This window comes from Rattus norvegicus, chromosome 18 (genome assembly GCF_021556685.1).
Source record: "Rattus norvegicus strain SHRSP/BbbUtx chromosome 18, alternate assembly SHRSP_T2T, whole genome shotgun sequence".
Lineage (NCBI taxonomy): Eukaryota > Metazoa > Chordata > Mammalia > Rodentia > Muridae > Rattus > Rattus norvegicus.
The window spans coordinates 43,716,751-43,740,374 of NC_141551.1; positions in this window are offsets into that span (position 1 = coordinate 43,716,751).

The following is a 23,624-nucleotide window of genomic DNA, read 5'->3' on the forward strand; positions in this document are numbered from 1 at the left end:
TCAGATTCAAGGGAGCACAGGTTCTGCTATACCTGGCTAGCTTTCTGACTCTCTTCCCCCGGAGCTGGATACAAATGAGTTTCTGTTGTTTTTTGCCATCCAGCCAACAGTTCTTTATTATGGAAACCCTGGGAAACTAATACAGTCCAGAATTGCTGTTGGAAGGAAGATCAAACTTCTAACATGAAGAAGACCAACTAAAGGCTTTCTGACAGTTAGGGAGACTTGAGACTCTGCTTACACATATGGTTAACATTTCTGCAGTTGCTCACCAATATTGAATGAGACAAAAAAGAAAGGGTGAAAGAGAGATAAGAGAAGGAAGGAGGGTACAGAAAGGGAAGAAAAGGAAAAGGAAAAGGGAAGAAAAGGAAAAGGAAAAGGAAAAGGAAAAGGGAAGGGAAGGGAAGGGAAGGGAAGGGAAGGGAAGGGAAGGGAAGGGAAGGGAAGGGAAGGGAAGGGAAGGGAAGGGAAAAAGAACATCTAGAGTTAGGCATGGATAAGTGCCTCATGAAGCCTTGTCTCTAGAGAGAAGCCGAGAGGCTCCAGTATCTGTTATTTAGATTGGGCACAAATAACAGAAGAATCCTCGTGAATATCATGTTGATTCATTTCAGCACCAGTCTGCAGTTATTGGGTTTTAAAGGAAGTTTGAATTAACCCAATGAAGTAACAAGTGCATGAGACAGTAGAATTAATCACCCCCATTTTCAGTTTAAAAACGTATCAGTGGACTTTTTTTTACCACCGTAGGCTGTAAATCATACTAACCACACACTGCCTTTCTCAGCCTTTAACTTCAACCACTTTTCTCCCAAGCACAGCATCTAACATTACAGTAATATTTTGCTAAATGTCCTGCAAATTGCACATGTGTGGAGAAACTTGATGGAGTCTGAAAGATAACCAGAAACTTCCAAATCTTAAACAGCCTCAATCAAAGATTCACTACACAGGACTCCTTAAATGTATGAGGCAAAAGGAAGCGTTAAGTTGTAAAGATGACAGGAGAGCAAATGATAATCCAGTCATATATATCTAAAGAAACTCGTATTATGAAACTTATACACAGATTCCAAATACTATATCCGTATTTTATTAAGACACAGATCACACTGAACTATCACTTCTTTTCAGTGATATATAAATATATGGTACCAGATGGTGAATAAGAAAGTACCTTAAGGAACTAGATATGGGGACACATACATGTAAGCAAGAAATCGTTCATATGTTCAAGGCTATCCTGAGGGATACTGTCTCAAGAGAAAAACACATGAGAAACATTTTTACACCAGAACAAGATACTTGATGAAGAAGCAGCCTGATCTATTTTTTTAAACAATTTTATTATTTGAAAGTTTTATAAATGTGTATAATATGTTTTGATCAAATTCACTCCTCATTCTCTCTCCTGTAATTACTCTCTAGCTTCCACCCTCAAGCCCCACTTTACTTCTCCCCCCGACTTCATAGGCTCTTTTTCTATAAACCAGTATACCAGGATGTTTATTGGCACAGGATTGTATACCAGAGCAGGTTTTGTCCCTGAGCGTCTCCATACCTGAAGAAAACTAACTTTCCCAAGCATCCATCAATTAAGCATACTCAGTTAAGGGTGAGGTTTTGCAAGCCCCTCCACTATTTATTCTAGGGTTTTGGTAATCTCCATCTTGGGCAGACCTTGAAATGCAGTCAGAACCACTGTGAGTTTGTGTGCATAACCATGCTATCATGTCTGCCAAATTACAGTTTCTCTGCAGATGTTGATGGTCTTTGACTCTCACAGTCCTTTCTGTTCTTCCAAGACAGTCCCTGAGCATTGATGGGAGATGCTGTATAGATATCCTTCTTAGAACTGAGCACTCTACATTCTTATTTTCTGCATGATGAGCTGTAGCAGATCTCAATATTAATAACTTTCTAAGGCAAGAAGACACTTCTCTGATGAACATTAAGAAATGTATTAATCTGTGGATATAATGATAAAAACATAGAAGGGAGTCAAATACTATGACTAATTATCCAATTACTCGTATGAGATTCTTTCCTAGATATCAATGAGGTTTTGGCTCAGTTATTGATACCAAGCACTAGCTAGCTACATATTGTGGAAATGACTTTAAGCACAATCAGGAAGCAGGCTATTCTCATAAAGTTTATGCCATAATTGTATCAGCAGCCCAATTCTGCAATGCCAATCTTTATAATAGCTCCCAGGATTCACAGATAGGTAAGACTGTTGATTGCTTTTCTCTCCTGGGTAGCACACATGGGAACTTCATCCCTATGAAAGCAAGTCAGAAGAAAGAAACTTCCAAGAAAGTAGCAGTTCTACATATCCTATGACACAAACATGTGGTATATTCAGTAAGATGCTCTTCCATCAAGTTCTGGAAGATAACCAAGAGAACTATAATTGCATGTAATTTGGGGTCCTGATAACCTGAAAGAAGGCTTTTATTTGAACGTTTATTATAGTGTTTGAAAGAGGCATATTCTACAATATTCATTATGTGGTAACTTTACTTAAATCACAAGCATACATACATACATGCATACATACATATATCTATCAGACAATGTATAACTACATCTGATAGATATATATATTTCCCCTTCTGTTGCTCTCTCTTCACACCAATGTTTATATTCTTTGTTGTACACAGGCTTCATAGTTTCATGAGATCCCATTTGCCAATCATTGGTCTTTATGCCTGCAGCAAGAGAACCCTAATTTGAATGTCTACTGTTATTTCATTAAGATTGAATATAAGTATGTTTAGCTTGTAGCTATTTGAGTTCAGATTCCTCACTTCACCTGTAATGACTCTAATGGTTATTCTTGCCCATGGTTGAGGTCAGAATACAGAGGATATAGTGCTTTCCATGTGTATGTATCTTTTGATATGTCCTTTTTCACTTGTATTGTTTCTTAAGTATTTATATGCTATTTTTTAATTTTTAGGCATTTAACCTACACAAAGAAATAATATTTACTTCTATAAAATGTTTCAATATCTGCATACCCTGAGCAATAGACATCTAGGCAAAAACTGAAGCATAAAAATTCATAAATTTATTCTTCCTCCCTATTTTTTCATAAACCTACTAGTATTCACATGGTGTGGGACCCACCCTAATGATGACAATTCACCCACATTGTCACCCCAAGGCTCTCCTTTCAAGCAAGGGTTAGGTAAATTCAAAGATGCATCACAGAGGAGAAGAAACATCAACACCGCTACCCTAGCAGGACACTTGCAAACTTGATCTAGACAGTACCAGTGTGATTTCCTACCACAAGTCAAATTGCTCTATAGCTCCTTCAAATAAAAGTTGGAACATTTATGTAATACCACTGTCTTTGTTGCTTCATTATGTGTAGGTAGCTTTAATTAATAGTCAAGTATCTAAAACCTATATTTATTTATTCTTTACATAAGTCAATAATTACTTTTATAACCTTTTTGAAACAGAGAATATTTCCAATTTTAATTTTTATTTGAATTTCAGTGTCAATGACCAGAATTTCTTTAAAGTAGTGTTCAAAGTTGGAGGTTACTAGAATTTCTTTTCCATAAATAACGAAGTATATTTGCAAATATAATTTTGAATGACTATCTTTTCTTTCATTAGGAAAGTTGACATTTTATAGGAGTCTGAAAAAGTTATAATTTCTAAATTCCGTATTTCTGCAAAGATGATATCACATAAGCTATGTCATATAATTATACTAAAAGTTAACGATTTTATAACTATAAAAATGATGTTCATAAATGCTTGTTAACTGGACTTTAAAAGATATGTACAAAGGATAGAAATATATATATTAAGCATGAATAGGAGTTAGGTTTTTTTCTTGAATCTTACTGTGTACAACTGATTCTGCAACATGTGATTTTAGCTGTTAAAAACATAGCTGCTATATGTCCATTGTGCTGTGAATTTTGTAGGAAGAAATTAATGGGTCTCTTCGAGTCCTAGAGCACAACGTCCATGTTGTACTGAAGAGCAAGGCGAAGCTCACTGCAACACCTTTGTTCTTAATTAGGTCTTAAATAGGTCTTTCCTCAGTCAGTGTTCAGTTTCAACAGTCAGATGTGCTGGCAGTGCCCTTGATCACAGAATTAAATAGAATTCTTATTTTTCATCCCTTAATATATTTGCTCCAAGAACCTATGAGGAGAAGGGGCTAGTGAGTTATTATCTACATTCTCATTAGTTCTTCTCATAATATGTTGGCATCTACTTATGACAAGCCACATGAAGATATTAGAGATTAAAAAATACATAACTCACATGCCGATGGAAGAAATTTAGTTTCTTTCACAAATATTTAAAACTGTTACTGCACATAATGCTTTGTTACTAGAACAAATCCATTATCTGTAGCCTAGGACACCCTCGCTATAAGTTTAATTATCATATTTGCTCCAGGGCTATGTTTACAGGTAAATGGAAAACATTTTTACACTACATGTTTACTCATTATAAATTATGCATTTCCTTCTTAACTATTTTTAATGTCTTAAGTTCCTATGTAGAGTAGCATGTTTTGTTATGACATTGTTGTACACACACCATTTACCTTGCTCAGATATGCCCTACTGTCTAGACTTCCTGCACCTTTCTGACTCTTGCTGGTATCACTCTCCATTTCATGCTTTTGTGTTTCAAACAAATGAAAGTCTAGAGTCTGCATGTGAGTCTACTTATAGTAGCACATGGTTAATACAACTGAGAAAAAAGAGGACTGCATGTGAAGGGTATTATGTAGACTTTACAACATATGCTATATGTATATAACATTATATACATATATATAACATAATATATATAACATATAACAACATATATACAATAACATATATTATATACTATGATATAACATGGTATATAATATGTTATTCAGAATACATCTGAGGAAACAGTTATTAGAAGTTAATTAACAAAGATAATCAACTAATATATGGAAAGAGGAAAAGGAGAGTGTATTTGTGTACATTCATTCCAAACTTTCTCCTGTGGCTACTATTCCATCATGTTTTCATCAACAAATCAATTAACTGAAAATTTTAAAAGAAGTCTACAAACCTACCATTTTTTAGTAACAGGAGGCCAAGGTTGATTTATTTTTTATTGTTATTCTTATATTTATTATTATTATTATTATTATTATTAGTTAGACTTCCTAGAAAGAAAGTTTTTCACACAGCAATTTTAAAGTTACTGTAGAGCTTATTAAAGACCATCAGAAAATAACAAGAGAGGTGGTTTCTTGGGAATCTACTGTAGCATGGGCAGAAGCACCATTACTAACAAGTTGAGTGCCAAGAGAGAAAGGGTCAGAAGGTTACTTTCTTAATGAAAGTGTTAGAGGTCTTGAGGAGCACTATGACTAAAGGTTGTAGACCCAAGGAAACATGAGTGAAACCCAACTGGTCTTAGTATGTATTCATTTGATTTTCTACTGTTGGTCTTGAGGTGGAAGTTGAGAAGGGGCACCAGACAGAGGCTCCATCAGCTCCTTCCCAAATGCTGTTTTGCAGAGGGAGTAGATTGGCATTCTGGGCTCTTGACTAAAGAAGCTACTGGTCAGCTATCTATTGTCAGACATGCCCTGGTCTTTATTTGTCTATATACTTAATCTCTCAATGAAAATTAATCGAAGTATTATTTCTTAGTTTAAAAGGAGGTGTGCAGTACTGTAAATGGAGAAGGTGAATTTAATATGTGCATGCATATTAGCATGCATTCATTGATAGCTTCTCACTCACTTTATTATCCTCTGTCCTCATGGTAAAATTTCCTAACTTCTTGCAAATTTCCAGTTCTGATTATAGGGCCAGCAGTGCTCAACAACTGGGAAAAGTTTCTATATTTCCTTTTCTTTGGTGGGTTGTTATTTTAAAATTCTTTTATTTTAATTTTTAGCTTTTTTTAATCTTTGGGATTATTGTTTAATTATAATATTTCTCCAGTTCCTTTTCATCCTTTAAACTCTCCCACATTCCAATCCCTACTCTCCTTCAAATCCATGACTTGTTTCTTACTCTCATAATTGCAGGCATATATGCATAGGTATGCATGCCCCCATATGTTCTTATATATAACCTGCTCAGATTGTACATGGCTACCTGGACTATGTTCTCAAGGCTGACTGTTTGGTACTTGTCAACCAATTGGTATGCTCTTCTCTGAGGAATACCACCTCTTTAATTCCCAGCTTTTCTCAGTTGCCTATAGCTCTTTTGGAGGGTTGAAGCCTCGTGGGCTTTTCCCTGTTCTCTTTGATACATTCATTGGTGGCCTACTTGTCCAGCTCACATTTTCTCGGACACATTTGTGAGATTTTGTTACTAGCAGAAGACACGATCTCACAGAAAACTCCCTGACCTTTCTGACTCATCTTAGCCTCTTCCCACTCTTCACCCTGGATGTGAGGTCTTCGTTAGACCTCATATCCATTTTCATTCTAAGCTCCCTTGTGTTGCAAAATTACACGTCATTGTTTTCAAAAGTTTACAATCCATACTTTCATGAGGCTGTTTGATTATTGCTAATGTATGTTAATTTCCTGAAATTAAATGGTCCATAGATGAATATATGTTCAATATAGAGGTAATATAAGATGGATTTTTTTGGTCGATTCTGCTATATGAATGTAAGCTGTAAAAATCCTACAAGCCAAGAGGTATTAAAATATTACTCATTTTGAATATATTTTATCTCATCCATTAATTCACTGTGCTTTTAGTATATGTGATATTAAATATTCTAATGTTGCTGATATATACTGAAGGACTTTGCAGTTTAAAAAGGGCTTCATCTCAATTTCTGCTTCATTCCCCATTCCTGCATTTCTGGTAGTCAGCATAAATTTAAGGTTGAAAGTTTTGTGAGTGGGTTGCTGTCCCTATTCCTGTATTGGGGTTCCTGCCTGGCTGCAGGAGGTAGCTTATTCAGATTCCATATCCCCAGTTCAGGGAGTCACAGCTAAGGATACCCCCACTAATTCTTGGGTGCCTCCCTTATCCCAGGTCTCTGTACCTTCCTGAAGATGCCCTCTACCTTCCCACATCCATCAATTGAAGATTTCCATTCATTCTCATGGCCATTTGGCCATCCCTCCTGTCCTGTCCCAACCTAATCCTGAACCACCCTCATCCTCCTCCTGAATCCCCCTTTGCTCCCAATTCCATCCCTCCATCTTCCTCTTATGATTATTTTATTTCCCCTTCCTAGTGAGATTCAAGCATCCTTGCTTGTGTCTTCCTTCCTGCCTCTTTGGGTCTGTGATGTGTAGCATGTTTATTCTGTATTCAGTGGCTAATGGCTAATATCTATCAGTGAATATATACCATGCATGTCCTTTTGGGACTAAGTTACCTCACTCAGAATGATATTCTCAAGATCTACGCATTTTTCTGAAAAATTCATGATATCTTTGTTTTGAATAGTAGAAGAGTATTCAATTATGTATTGGTACCATGATTTCTTTATTCATTCTTCAGTCGAGGGGCATCTAGGTTGTTTCCAGTTTACGGGTATGACAAATAAGGCTGCTTGGCAAGTAACTGGAGACCCATCACATGGCAAGCACCAATCCCTGACACTAGTAATGATGTTCTATCATTTCTGGACAAGAGACTAGCATTACTGTCCTCTGAAAGGCTCCACCCAGCAGCTGAGTCAGACAGATGTAGATACCCATGGCAAAACAGTGGATGGAATTTAGGAACACTTATGGAAGAACAGGAAGATGGATTGTGGCCCCTAAGGGGATAAAGATTCCACAGGAAGACCAACAGTCAACTAACCCAGACCCTTGGGGCTCTCAGAGACTGAACTACCAAAGAAAATACAAAGGCTGGACCTAGGCCTCCCTGCTCATATGTAGTGGAAGTGCAGCTTGGTCTTCATGTGGGTCCTGAACAACTGGAGCAGGGCCTACCCCAAAAGCTGTTGCCTCTACATGGAATATAGTCTTCTATCTGGCTGCCTTGTCTGGCTTCAGTGGGAGAAGATGAGCCCAGTCTTGCAGAGATTAGATGTGCTAGAGTAGGGGGCTACCCAGGAGCCCTAACCACTCAGAAGAGAAGGGGAGGGGTGACTGGGGGAGCAGTGAGTGGCATGTAAAATAAATAAGTAAAAAAAATATTTAAACACACACATACAGAAGGCTTCCTCTAAAATACGAGGTCTATTTCTGATAAATATCCTAGGGAAGCAGTAATGCATGAGAAAACATCCCAAGTGTACTACAAGTAAAAATTTATTATATTCCCTAAGGCTTGACATATTATTATGGTAAGTTTTCCATATAAATGAGCTTTCAAAAAGTTAAACTATATAAGATAATTGTTATTCATTAAAACCCTCGAAGATTTTATCTTTATGGTTCTCCAATTACACTATCCCCCAAGACTTACTGATATACATATATATTTACATATATGAATATATGAATTTTTAGTATTTATATATGTGTATAGGAAATGATTCAAGTGTTTTACAATTGAAAGGAAATCATTGTGGTAGTTAAAACATACATTTCTGTAGAAAAATTGGAAAGCGTACCCTATCAATTCACTGGAACCCATCCATTTTTACTAAGTCTTGCACTGCATACCTAGAACCTAATCATTCCCTTGGTTCATTTTGTGGAATTTTGCGTTTTCCAGAAGTCCTTACTGTTAGATTCATATAGCATCTAGGTTCTTTAGTAGTTTCTTTAAGTTATTACAGTGTTCCTAAATTTCTTTCACAGTTTTCAGTTCAAAAACTCATTTCTTTCAAAAACTCATTTCTCTTCATTGCTGTATAATATGTCACGATGATAAAATAGTGAAATTCAATTATTGACTTATTGAAAGGCTTCTTGGCTGCTTCTAGGTTTTGAAACTTAGGATGAAAGCTGCTATAAACATTGATGGGCAAGTTTTTGTTTGAATGACAGGTTATTAATCACTTGACTGAACATCCACTGCTTTACTTAAGGACCTCAGTGACAGAACATGCCGTTTGTAAGAAAATGCCCAACTTGTCTACCAAGATCATTGTGCTGATTCAAGTGAGAATATTATCCCAAAGCCTCATATGCTTAAATCTTGTCCCTAATTGGTATCACTTTTTGAGAAGGCTTAAGAGGTGTGACCTAGTCAGACAAGGTGTGTTGCTGAGGATGGGGCCAGACATCCCCAGTGTTCTCTCTCCCACTGCCTTAGGCTTGTGGATGGGGTGTAAGTTCTGAGGTAGCTCCTATGCCATGACTGGCTGGCTGTTGCCATGTTCCCTGCAATGATGGCTATAGATTCTAACCTTCTGAACCTGTAAGCTGCCTTGGTCATGGTGTTTTATCACAGCAATTGAAAACTAACTAACCAGTCATGGTATCAGCCTTTATTCTCATGGTCAGGGAAGGATATTCTTGTTCTTCTGACTTACCAGAACCTAACATTGTAACCGCTTCCACATAATACTGGGTTTGCAGTATAATCCCCTTGTTGCTTGAATTTGTAGTTCCCTTATTATATGATGTCACACATCCTTACATGCTCACCCTGTTAATGTTTAACTAGCTTTTATGAGTCACGGCTACAATGAAAGACTAAATATTGAATTGTCAAACTACAGATTTGTTTTCCCAAATTCTCTTTTCTTTCTATTTTCCTTTTCTGTTTAAAAAATAACTTTATTTATGAGCACTGTATCTACATCATCCTGGCCCATCCTTCTGTCTGTAAATCTTTCTTTGTTCCCTCCTCTCCCCCCTAAATCTAGGAACTCTTAACTATTATTGTTACATAAAGATGTGCATATAGGTATATATGTGCACACGTAAATATGAAACATAAGTCTGTTTAAATTTGTACATACTCTTACCCACTTTGGAATGAAAAATCTGTATGGGAGCTTTTTACTAGAAATAAAAACCTGATTCTCCTCTCTCGCCAGCCACTGACTATCTGTAGCTCTTCATTTATATCTACGGGTGGGACATTGTATAATTTCATCTTGTTTTCTCCTCCCTTCCATTCATATATCTTTTTGGTAACATACACTTTTGATGAGTATTAACTACTTACATAGCACTGTCTGAATAACCTGGGACCATTGCTCAATACCACAATGTGGAAAATAGTAATGACATTCATTTTCTGAGGTAGCTTATGTTAAATCTTTTTCTATATGTGCAATAATTGTAGAACCACTGTTCTTAACTTTAATTAAATCAGTACAGGTTTAAAAGAACCCATTGTAGTTTTCCTTCTGATCAGGTTTCTATACTGAAAAATCTGTATAGTTGCTTCCCATTTAAGAGAGGTTAACTGCATCCAAGTCAACACATCAATCATATGACACTGGTATTTTGCTCTCAGAATATGATGACTAAAAATGAAGATATAACTGAGGGACATGTAAAATGATGTTCAAAACATCAGTACTGCTCAGTTATCAAAAACAATGACTTCATGAAATTAACAGGCAAATAGATTGAACTAGAAAATATCATCCTGAGTGAGGTAATCCAATCTCAGAAAAACACACATGGTATGCACTCACTGATAAGTGGATATTAGCCCAAAAGCTTGAATTGCCCAAGATACGATCCACAGACCACATGAAGTTCAAGAACGACCAAATTGTGAATGCTTCACTTCTTCTTAAATGGAGAACAAAAATATTCACAGGAGGGGGTATGGAGTCAAAGTTTGGAGCAGAGACTGAAGGAATGGTCATTCAGAGCCTGCCCCACATGGGTACACAACCCATATATATTTACAGTCACTAAAACTAGAAAAGATTGGTGAAGCTAAGAAGTGCATGCTTACAGGAGCCAATATAGCTGTTTCCTGAGAGGCACAGCCAAAGCATGTCAAATACAGAGGCGAATGCTAGCAACAAACCACTGAACTGAGAACAGCATCCCCGTTGGAGGAATTAAAGAAAAGATTGAAAGAGCTGAAGGGGCTTGCAACCCCTTAAGAAGAACAATGTCAACAACCAGAGCTCCCAGGGACTAAACCACTACCAAAAGACTGTGCATGGAAAGACCCATGGCTCCAACTGAATAGCCTTGCTGAGCACCGATGGATGGAAGGAGAAGCCCTTAGTCCTGCCAAGGCTGGAACCCCTAGTGCAGAGGAACCCCTAGTCAGGGGGGGGAGGCAGGGACAGGAAGGGGGTGATTGGGGAGAGGAAAACCCTTATAGAAGAAGGAGAGGGGAATGGGATAGGGGGCTTATGTTCGGGAAACCGGGAAAGGGAATAACATTTGAAATGTAAATAAAAAAATCCAATAAAAAATAAGAAATTACCACATAAAACCTGACAACAAGGATAGGCTCTTACCAAAAGAGTGAATGAGTACATTGTTACACACTCACTCAGACAGTGAAATATTTTTAAATGGCAATGTAAATGAACAAGTTGTTGCTTTAACCAAAAGAATGGATCACCTTGATAACATGATGCTTAAAAGTAGAGTTCAGCACTAAACCCTTGAGCACAAACTACACTGTTCAATAGTGTGCATTTGAAAACAGAGTAAAAGACTGTCTAAAGTAGCTTAAGTCGTGGCCTAGAAGGTTCTTCCAACCCGGCTTCTTGTTTGAGGAGCTGATCATATATTTCTGTTCACTGTGTTAAAAATGTTGAGTTCTGTACTTTTACTCGTGCCTTTTTCTATACATGCATATAAATATTCTAAAAACATATGGACTCTATTAATATTTTAACTGTATTCAGCTTTGACGCTATTTGTACTTTAAATAAAAATTATCATGAGGTTAAAATTACAATTACAAAGGAGTAATTCTGAATTGGAGTACTTTTATAAAATCTATACTGCTAAAACAAAGAAAAAATGTGTGCAACTATATAGTGTACATGAGCAATATGCTCACTTTTTCTTCATATTGATAAATTATTTTCTTGCTTCTTTTTTTTTTTCCGGAGCTGGGGACCGAACCCAGGGCCTTGCGCTCGCTAGGCAAGCGCTCTACCGCTGAGCTAAATCCCCAAACCCTTTCTTGCTTCTTTTTATCTCTGTAATAATATGTAGGAAGTCTTTCATAATAATTGCTTTTTTTGTTTTGTTTTCTTTCTTGTGGATATATTCTAAAGTGCCAGTAACTTATCCTCCTAAACTTACTGAGAGAAATGCAGCACAATTGGAAGACAAAGTATTCAAGCAAGTACATAAACTGTGACTCCAGAATTACCACAGCTGTCACAGGAATCTAGAGCCATTCTTCCTTTTGTATTTTCATATTTTAAGAGATAATTATTTTAAGACTCCATTTCCATCACAAGTTCATTTTAATCTTAGTTTATGAATGACTTCTGTCCTTTTAGTCACTTTCACTGCCTTGTATAGCTCTTCATGCCATTGGCCTCTAAAAGGCAACTGATATGTTCTTCCAGACCCTAGGAAAAAGGAAATAAAGGCAACCATTTGATTTGTTCAACACAAAAAGCAGAAGGAAGAGACCAGGTCAGGAGGTGGAGTCTCAGGCCATCTGGTGATAATTAAACATTAAGAGTTAATGCAAATGAAATGAGGGTAAAGGTCAATTGTACTCATCAGGAAGGATAGCTGCCAACATGTTCCTGTTAATCTAATAACCATTGATCACAGCCACTTAAGTAAAAGGCCTGCTTGAAAGCTCCTTTAATGATGAGTTTAGATTACACTCCAGAGTAAGGGTGCTAACATCTGTATCAATATGCTTCCAAATATTACCAGGACACAAAGTTATAAAAATCAAAGTATTTCTCATGCAACCCTTAAACCACAGGCTAAGCTTTCTAACATCAATTGATATGCTAATTAGTTGTATAGATATTTAAAATATCTATACAACTTTTAAAAATGCACTTAGTCACCAAAAATCTTTGATAAGATTTTCTCCACAGATTTTCTCATTGTACTCATCATATTATACCCAAACAACATTTAGGAATTCATATGTGTGTGCATATACAAACACATCATATTCAGATCTTCTATGATATATGCACTTCTTCAAAGATACATCATTTTTCTGTGGAATCCAGTGAAACAGACCATTAATTAGATCTTCAAAGGCCTCTTATCATCCTTATTGAATATAATTGTTTTGGTATTTAATTATCTGCTTCACCTTTTTTTGAACTTATAATAATAAAGAGGAAGGAGGGACACTGCTGATACAGAATGTCTTATGGTATATTGTGTTGCAATTGTCAGTTTTCTCACATGTAGTATGGTAATTAATTTTCTCAGGTATTTCAAGAATGCTTCCTTTTATCCTACAGAAGAAGAAAATGAAATATAGAAAACTTAAATGGTATATAAATTCACACAGCTGGCAAATAGGCACATCTGATTAACCGTGTACCCTTTGGTATTATAAATATTTGTGAAATAAATGAATACTGGTGAATGAATAAAGTATGATGTGTGTCTTAGTTAAGTTTTCCATTAGTATGAAGAAACCATGACCAAAGCAACTCTTATAAAGGACAACATTTAATTGGGGCTGACTTACAGTTTCAGAGCTTCAGTCCATTATCACCATACCAGGAAGCATGGCAGCATGCATGCAGACTTGGCACTAGAGAAAAAGCTGAGAGTTCCGCATCTTGATCAAAAGGTAGCCAAGAGAAGAGAGACATCCTTAGGCAGCTGAAAGGAAGCTCTTCAAAGTCCATCCCCACAACGACACTTCCTCCAACAAAACCACACCTGCTCTAACAAGGCCAAATCCCTTAGGCCAAGCATATTCAAACCACTACAATATGTATAGCTGAGCATCATAGTAGTAAAATAATAACTCTCTACACAATATTTACCTGAAGTTGCTCAAAGCAGATCGAGATTCTAGAATGTTCTAATGATGCTCAGGTTTGTTTGCTAAATCTGGCTCAGCTTACTCTCAATATCATAAACACATCGACATATTTTGTAGTCTACTTAATGCTTCTAATTGCATGTTTTGCATAAGTTCAGTATTTTTAAAATATTTATGAATATATCAAATCATATTTAGAAACTCACTGAGAAGCGCCTTGGGCTAAAGCTGAGTAAATTTATGAACAGGGATGAAAGAGCCTATGAGCATTTTGATCCTATAGATGCTACAAGTGAAACTCGTGACCCAGATACATTAGAAGAACAGAAGTTGCAGGTTTCATCTCTAATGTGATTTATAGAAAAATAGTTAAACAAATTGGTTAGCACAGAACACCACAGAGTGCATTTCAGAAAGCCTTGTCTAACAAGTGAGTAGTATAGAAAACATATGAGGTATGAGTGCCTTCACTTCCAATATCTATGATTTTATGATCCACAGTCACTTTTTCTCCAGCAGTCCAAGAAAATGAATAGAGAAACCAGTAAGTCTCAAGCTTCTGGATGGAAAACACAGATCTATAAGGGTTTTGAAGGTAATACCCTCTACCTATAATTGAGCAAAGACAATATTTATTTCCCTTTGTTTACCTTTTCCACTGCTATGTATTTCAAAAGCAACCCCCCAAAATGTGTGATAATTACAGAGCAATATTTGTTTGTGTGTCTGAATTAATTGGAAACAGTTTGCAGCTTGTCCACTGTAGTGACTCAGAAGAGAGACAGTTTGCTTTTGGTGTAATTTTTATTACATGTTATTGCTGCTGTACAACAGTCTAATCTCTTGACAATACAGGATTACTAAAGTTTTAACACACAGCACTGTTTTGTAAAATGAGAGTTATAATGTAGTGTAAGACAGAGAAACCTTAGAACTAGCACTCACAGCATGTACCTTATAACTAGAAGAAGACCAAAAATATGCCTGCATTCTACTGAAAAGTATTTTATTATCTATTGAGAGATACTTTTTGTGTTAACTGACTGGAAATTCCAATTTCTAAGAATTTTGAGCAGAAAAATTTTTTCAATGACTTTACTCCAAAGCAAGTCTAACATCAATGTTATTTTACCAAATTAAATATCTGTGTCTTTTGATTAGAAAATATGTTATATATTAATATCAATGCACAAAAAGATAGAAAAAACTCATTAGTTTCACCATGGATTTGTCTATTTTTGATGCTATATGATAACTCAATAGGTGATAATTTTTTCTTTTATTACTGAATATTATTTTGAAAGTATGGACTAATTATTGAGAGAGACAGAGAGACAGAAACCGAAATATCAAAAATTTCAAAGATAGAAACAAATAAGTTAGAATTTTTAGAGAAGGAAATTTGTCAGATGAGACAAAAGATCAAATTATGTGAGAAATATGTAATGAAATATGTGGAGATTATTCAGTGTTAGTTTTGAAATGTCTTTCACAGTAAACTACCCAAGGCCAGGTGTTATAGTTTTACTATAAATAAAATTAAAAGTATAAGTAATAGCTCATGAAACTTGATTTTCTCCATATATTTTAGCCTGAGAATTCCAGACCTCACTCATTTCCCTTCTCAATGATTAGGAGAAGCAGAAAGACCTTTGTAAATATCTTCCTTAAACAGGATGTAGTACCCCTGATTATGAATCTACTTCACAAATAATCTGTCCTATATATCTACTGTCTAGAAAATATTCAACCCACATTAAATCCTATTTCATGCCTCATTTCTTAAGTACAAGTACAGAATATTTAGGAAACAGAGAAACTCACATAATCATTAAAAAAAAAAAAAAAACTCCTGGAATTTCCAAAGGTAGAATGTGTCTGCTTTCTTTATAGGATGCTTAAGTTAAAGAACACAAAAAGAGAAATAATGTTGGGAGTACAAAATGTCATACTGATGTGCTGATATAGCATGCACAAATATGGGTACCACCATTATCACACAGACAATTAGAGTTAAAAAAACATATATGAAGTTGGAGCCTGAATCTCGCTGATCTTGGCCCACAGCTCCCTGCTCCCAAACCCCGTGGGAGAGAAAGCTCATCTCCCAGACATGTGGGCATTCCGGAGACTGCAGGGCAGGAGAGACTACCAGTACTCCCCACCTTTGCTGACATCCCTGGCCCAAGAGGAAACTGTATAGGGCCTCCAGGAACAGGAAGATAGGGGCACTCAAGCTGTAGGAGCACAGCAGTCCAGACTGTGCCTGAATCTGAAGGGACCCAGTCAAACAGCTCCCAACACCCAAATCCCGTGGGAGGGAGAGCTAGACCTTCAGAGGGGCAGACATTTCTGGGAAGCCAGAGGAGACTACTCTCTACCCACATTTCTGACTCTAGAGGAAAACGCCTAGCACAATCTGGGCCCCCTGTGCACAGGAACCTGAGAGAAGGCAGGGCAGGTCCTTCTGGTTGCTGCCCTCACAGAGAGCTCAAACACAGACCCAAGGAGCAATTTCACACCCAAGACTAGAAGTAAGACCAACTTTTCTGCTCCAAGTGACCTGCCTGGTGGACTCAGGACACACAAAGGCAAAATTCCTCTGGGACTGGACACTTCTGGTTCTAGCTGGAGCCGGAACCTCGCTGATCCCAGCCCACAGCTCCCTACTCCCAAACCTCGTGGGAGAGACAGCTCATTGACCAGGCAGTTGGGCACTCCTGAGACTGTAAGGCAGGAGAGACCTCTAGTATTTCCCACCCTTGCCCACATCCCTGGCAAAAGAGGAAACTGTATAGGGCCTCTGGGAACAGGAAGATAGGGGCACTCAAGCTGTAGGAGCTCAGCGGTCAAGACTGTGCCCAGATCTGAAGGAACCCAGTCAAACAGCTCCCAACACACAAATCCCATGGGAGGGAGAGCTAAACCTATGAGGGACAGACATGCCAGTGAAGCCAGAGGAGATTACACTCCGCCCAAATTTCTGAATCTCATGGAAAACACCTAGTGCCATCTGGGCCCCCAGTGCACATGGACCTGAGAGAAGGTAGGGCAGGGCCTTCTGGTTGCTGCCCTCACGGAAAGCTGAAAGCCAGCCCCGAGGACTGACTTCAGGCCCAAGACCAGAGGTAAGACAAACTTTTCTACTCCAAGTGGACTCACTTGGACTCAGGACACATGCCCACAGGTACAGCTGAAGACCAATAGGAAAAAAAAAAAAAACAACTACATGCATGGAAGCAAAACACTCTGTTCCCATAACTGGCTGAAAGAAAACAGGAAAACAGGTCTACAGCACTCCTAACACACAGGCCTATATGACAGTCTAACCACTGTCAGAAATGGCAGAACAAGGTAACGCCAGAGAAAACCTTATGGCAAGAGGCAATTACAGTAACACAAGCAACAGAAACAAAGACTACATGGCAACATCTGAGCACAACCCTCCCACCAAAGCAAACACTGAATATCCAAACACACCAGAAAACCAAGATCTAGATTTAAAATCACATTTGATCATGATGATGAAGGACTTCAAGAAAGACATAAAGAATTCCCTTAGAGAAATGCAGGAAAACATGAATAAACAAGCAGAAGCCTATAGAGAGGAAACACAAAAATACCTGAAAGAATTACAGGAAAACACAATAAAACAGGTGGTGGAATTAAAAATCGAAATAGAAGCAATAAAGAAAGCACAAAGGGAGACAACCCTGGATATAGAAAAGCAAAGGAAGAGACAAGTAGCCATACATACAAGAATCACCAATAGAATACAAGAGATAGAAGAGTGTATCTCAGGAGCAGAGGATTTCATAGAAATCATTGACACAACTGTCAAAGATAATGGAAAACAGAAAAAGGTACTGGCCCAAAACATACAAAAAATCCAACACACAATAAGAAGATCAAACCTAAGGATAATAGGTATAGAAGAGTGAAGATTCCCAACTCAAAGGACCAGTAAATATCTTCAACAAAATCATAGAAGAAAACTTCCCTAACCTAAAGAAAGAGAAGCCCATAAAGATACAAGAAGCCTACAGAACTCCAAATAGATTGGACCAGAAAAGAAACTCTTCCCATCACATAATAGTCAAAACACAAAATGAACACAACAAAGAAAGAATATTAAAAGCAGTAAGGGAAAAAGGTCAAGTAACATATAAAGACAGACCTATCAGAATTACACCAGACTTCTCACCAGAGACTATGAAAGCCAGAAGATCGTGGACAGATGTCATACAGACCCTAAGAGAAAACAAATGCCAGCCCAGGTTATTGTACCCAGCAAAACTCTCAATTAACATACATGGAGAAACCAAGATATTCCATGACAAAACCAAATTTACACAATACCTTTCTACAAATCCAGCACTACAAAGGATAATAAATGGTAAAGCCGAACAAAAGGAGGCAAGCTACACCCTAGAAAAAGCAAGGAACTAGTCGTCTTGTAACAAAACAAGAGAAGACAATCACACAAATGTAATCTCACCACCAAATACAAATATAGTAGGAAACAACAATCACTATTCCTTAATATCTCTCAACATCAATGGACTCAATTCCCCAATAAAAAGACACAGATTAACAAAGTGGATATGTAATGAGGACCCAGAATTTTGCTGCCTACAGGAAACACACCTCAGAGACACAGACAGACACTACCTCAGAGTAAAAGGCTAGAAAACAACTTTCCAAGCAAATGGTCTGAAGAAGCAAGCTGGAGTAGCTATTCTAATATTGAATAAAATCGATTTCCACCCAAAAGTCATCAAGAAAGATAAGGAAGGACACATCATATTCATCAAAGGAAAATACCACCAAGATGAACTCTCAATACTAAATATGTATGCAACAAATACAAGGGCACCTACATACATAAAAGAAACCTTAATAAAGCTGAAAGCACACATTGCACCTTACACAATAATAGTAGATTTCAACACCCCACTCTCATTAATGGACAGATCATGGAAATAGAAATTAAACAGAGACATAAAGAGACTAAGAGAAGTCATGAACCAAATGGATTTAACAGATATTTATAGAACATTGTATCCTAAAACAAAAGGATATACCTTCTTCTCATCACCTCATGGTACTTTCTCCAAAACTGACCATATAATCGGTCATAAAACAGGCCTCAACAGATTCAGAAAGACAGAAATAATCCCATGCATCCTACCAGACCACCACGGCCTAAAGCTGGTCTTCAATAACAATAAGGAAAGAACACCCACATATACATGGAGGTTGAAGAATGCTCTCCTCCATGATAACCTGGTCAAGGAAGAAGTAAAAAAAGAAATAAAAGACTTCTTAGAATTTAATGAAAATTAAGGTACAAAATGCCCAAACTTATGGGACACAAAGAAAGCTGTGCAAAGAGGAAAACTCATAACTCTGAGTGCCTGCAGAAAGAAACAGGAGAGCATATATTTGAAGCTTGACATAACACCTAAAAGCTCTAGAACAAAAAGAAGCAAATACACCCAGAAGGAGTAGAAGGCAGGAAATAATCAAACTCAGTGCTGAAATCAACCAAGTAGAAGCAAAAAGGACTATACAAAGAATCAACAAAACCAAGCACTGGTTTTTTGAGAAAATCAACATGATACATAAACCCTTTCCCAGACTAACCAGAGGACACAGAGAGTGTGTCCAAATTAACAAAATCAGAAATGAAAAGGGGAAAAATAACAAAATCAGAGGAAATTCAAGAAATCATCATATCCTAATACAAAAGCCTATATTCAACAAAACTTGAAAATATGAAGGAAATGGACAATTTCCAAAACAGATACCAGGTACCAAAGTTGAATCAGGAACAGATAAACCATTTAAACAACCCCATAACTCCTAAAGGAGTAGAAGCAGTCTTGAAAAGTCTCCCAACCAAAAAGAACCAAGGTTCAGATGGGTTCAGTGCAGAATTTATCAGACCTTCATAGAAGACCTCATACCAATACTATCCAAACTATTCCACAATATTGAAACAGACGGAGCACTACCGAATTCCTTTTATGAAGTCACAATTACTCTTATACCTAAACAACACAAAGACCCAACAGAGAAAGAGAACTTCAGACCAGTTTCCCTTATCAATATCTATGCCAAAATACTCAATAAAATTCTTGCAAACCGATTTCAAGAGCACATCAAAACAATCATCCATCATGATCAAGTAGGCTCATTCCAGGGATGCAGGGATGGTTTAATATATGAAAAACCATCAACATAATCCACTATATAAACAAACTGAAAGATAAAAACCACATGATTATTTCATTAGATGCTGAGAAAGCATTTGACAAAATTCAACTCCCCTTCATGATAGAAGTCTTAGAAAGAACCAGAATTCAAGACTCATACATAAGTATAGTAAAAGCCATATACTGCAAACCACCAGCTAATATTAAACTAAATGGAGAGAAACTTGAAGCAATCCCACTAAAATCAGGGGCTAGACAAGTCTGCCCACTCTCCCCCTACTCATTCAATATAGTTCCTAAAGTCCTAGCCAGAGCAATCAGAAAACAAAAGGAGATCAAAGGGATACAGATTGGAAAGGAAGAGTCAAAATATCACTATTTGCAGATGATATGATAGTATATTTAAGTGATCACAAATGTACCACCAGAGAACTAGAAACCTGATAAACAACTTCAGCAAAGTGGCTGGGTATAAAATTAACTCAAATAAATCAGTAGCCTTCCTCTACACAAAAGAGAAACAAGCCGAGAAAGAAATTAGGGAAACGACACCCTTCATATAGTCCCAAATAATATAAAAATACCGCAATGTGACTTTTACCTAAGCAAGCAAAAGATCTGTAAGATAAGAACTTCAAGCCCCTGAAGAAAGAAATTGAAGATCTCAGAGGATGGAAAGATCTCCGATGCTCATGGATTGGCATGATTAGTATAGTAAAAATGGTCATTTTACCAAAAGCGATCTACAGATTCAATGTAATCCCCATCAAAATTCCAACCCAATTCTTCATAGAGTTAGACAGAACATTTTGCAAATTCATCTGGAATAACAAAAACCCAGGATAGCTAAAACTGTCCTCAACAATTAAAGGACTTCTTGGGGAAACACTATCATGAACTAAAACAGTATTACAGAGTATTAGTGATAAAAACTGTATGGTATTGGTACAGAGACAGGCAGATAGACCAGTGGAATAGAATTGAAGACCCAGAAATGAACCCACATACCTATGGTAACTTGATTTTTGACAAAGGAGCCAAAACAATCGAATGGAAAAAGATAGGATTTTCAGCAAATTTTGCTGGTTCAATTGGAGGTCAGCATGTAGAAGAATTCAGAACAATCCATTCTTATCATCCTGTACAAAGCTTAAGTCCAAGTGGATCCAGGACCTCCATATCAAACCAGATACACTCAAACTAATAGAAGAAAAAGTGGGGAAGAATCTCAAACACATGGGCACTGGAGATAATTTACTGAACAAAACACCAAGGGCTTATGCTCTAAGATCAAGAATCGACAAAGGGATCTCATAAAACTACAAAGCTTCTGTTAGACAAAAGATACTGTTACTAGGAAAAAATGGCAACCAACAGACTGGGAAAAGATATTTACCAATCCTACAACTGGTAGAGGGCTCATATCCAAAATATACAAAGAACTCAAGAAGTTAGATCGCAGGGAGACAAATAACCCTATTAAAAAATGAGGTTCAGAGCTAAACAAAGAATTCACTGCTGAGGAATGCCAAATGGCAGAGAAACACCTAAAGAAATGTTCAACATCTTTAGTCATAAGGGAATTGCCAATCAAAAGAACCCTGAGATTCCACCTCACACCAGTCAGAATGGTTAAGATCAAAAACTCCAGGGATAGCAGATGCTGGAAAGAATGTGGAGAAAGAGGAACACTCCTCCATTGTTGGTGGGATTGCAGACTGGTACAAACATTCTGGAAATCAGTCTGGAGAATCCTCAGAAAATTGGACATTGCACTACCTGAGGATCCAGCTATACCTCTCTTGGGCATATACCCAAAAGATGCTCCAACATATAACAAAGACACATGCTCCACTATGTTCAGAGCAGCCTTATTTATAATAGCCAGAAGCTGGAAAGAACCCAGATGCCCTTCAACAGAGGAATGGATGCAGAAAATGTGGTACATCTACACAATGGAATATTACTCAGCTATCAAAAACAATGACTTTATGAAATTCATAGGCAAATGGATGGAACTGGAAAATATCATCCTGAGTGAGGTAACCCAATCACAGAAAAACACCCATGGTATGCACTCATTGATAAGTGCCTATTAGCCCAAATGCTTGAATTACTCTAAGTGCACAGAACACATGATACTCAAAGATGACCAAAATGTGAATGCTTCACTCCTTCTTTAAAAGGGGAACAAGAATACACTTGGGAGGGGATAGGGAGGCAAAGTTTAGAATAGAGACTGAAGGAACGCCCATTCAGAGCCTGCCCCACATGTGGCCGTACATATACAGCCACCAAACTAGATAAGATGGATGAAGCAAAGAAGTTCAGGCCGACAGGAAAGGGATGTAGATCTCTTCTGGGAGACACAACCAGAATACAGCCAATACATAGGCGAATGCCAGCAGCAAAACACTGAACTGAGATCGGGACCCCCGTTGAAGGATTCAGAAAAAGGACTGAAAGAGCTCAAAAGGGCTGGAGACCTCATATGAACAACATTGGCAAACAACCACATCTTCCAGGGACTAAGCCACTACCCAAAGACTATACAGGGACTGACCCAGGGCTCCAACTGCATAGGTAGCAATGCGTAGCCTAGTAAGAGCACCAGTGGAAGGGTAAGCCCTTGGTCCTGCCAAGACTGAACCACCAGTGAACGGAATTGTTAGGGGGACGGCGATAATGTGAGGAGGATGGGGAGTGGAACACCCATATAGAAGGGGAGTGGCGGGGGTTAGGGAGATGTTGTTCTGCAAACTCGGAAAGGTAATAACAATTGAAATGTAAATAAGAAATACCCAATTTAATAAAGATGGAGAAAAAAAAGGCCATTAAAAAAAAAAACGTGAGATAGTGTTTTTACCTAGCCCAATCAAAAGATTAGGTATAAAATAGACAGCCCATAATATTATAGAATTATCTTTAGATATTTCCAATGTTTTTGTAGTTTCTAACAAGTTTTTTATTACTTAAGTAAGCAGTATGCATAATATTTTTCTTTTTATTCTATAATTATTTTATCAGTTCTTAAGTCTTGTAATGGGTTGATGGTAACTACATATTCCCCTTTGAATATTTGGGACATTTGTAATAAGAAAACAAATGTTATGGAAAAGGGAATGGCTAAGAAAGTGAAATTGTACTTTTCTAACCCCAACCAATTATCAGGCATTCAAATTATGAAAATCCCTAATCTACAGAACAATAATGTAGTATAAAATTAATATCACCTTGTTACATGTTGATTTTGACACAAAGGATATATTTTAGTAGTGATTTTGCTTTATGTAACCACTGCCTTGTCTCATGGGGAAGTTTTAGGATAAAAAAAAAGACAGCAACAGAAAAAAAAAGAAAAGAAAAGAAGCAAGTGGGGGAGAGAGATAAGTCCCTCCCTACATTAACTACAGTTAAATTTTCACTTCTTCTAGTATAGAACATTCCCTCAGAGAGTACAGAATAATGTATATGCTAGCATCCAAAGTGGTAACACTTCTGTGAAAGGTGAGAGTTTTCCAATTGATGATCTCAGGGACTTCCCAGAGACATGTCACTCCTAGGC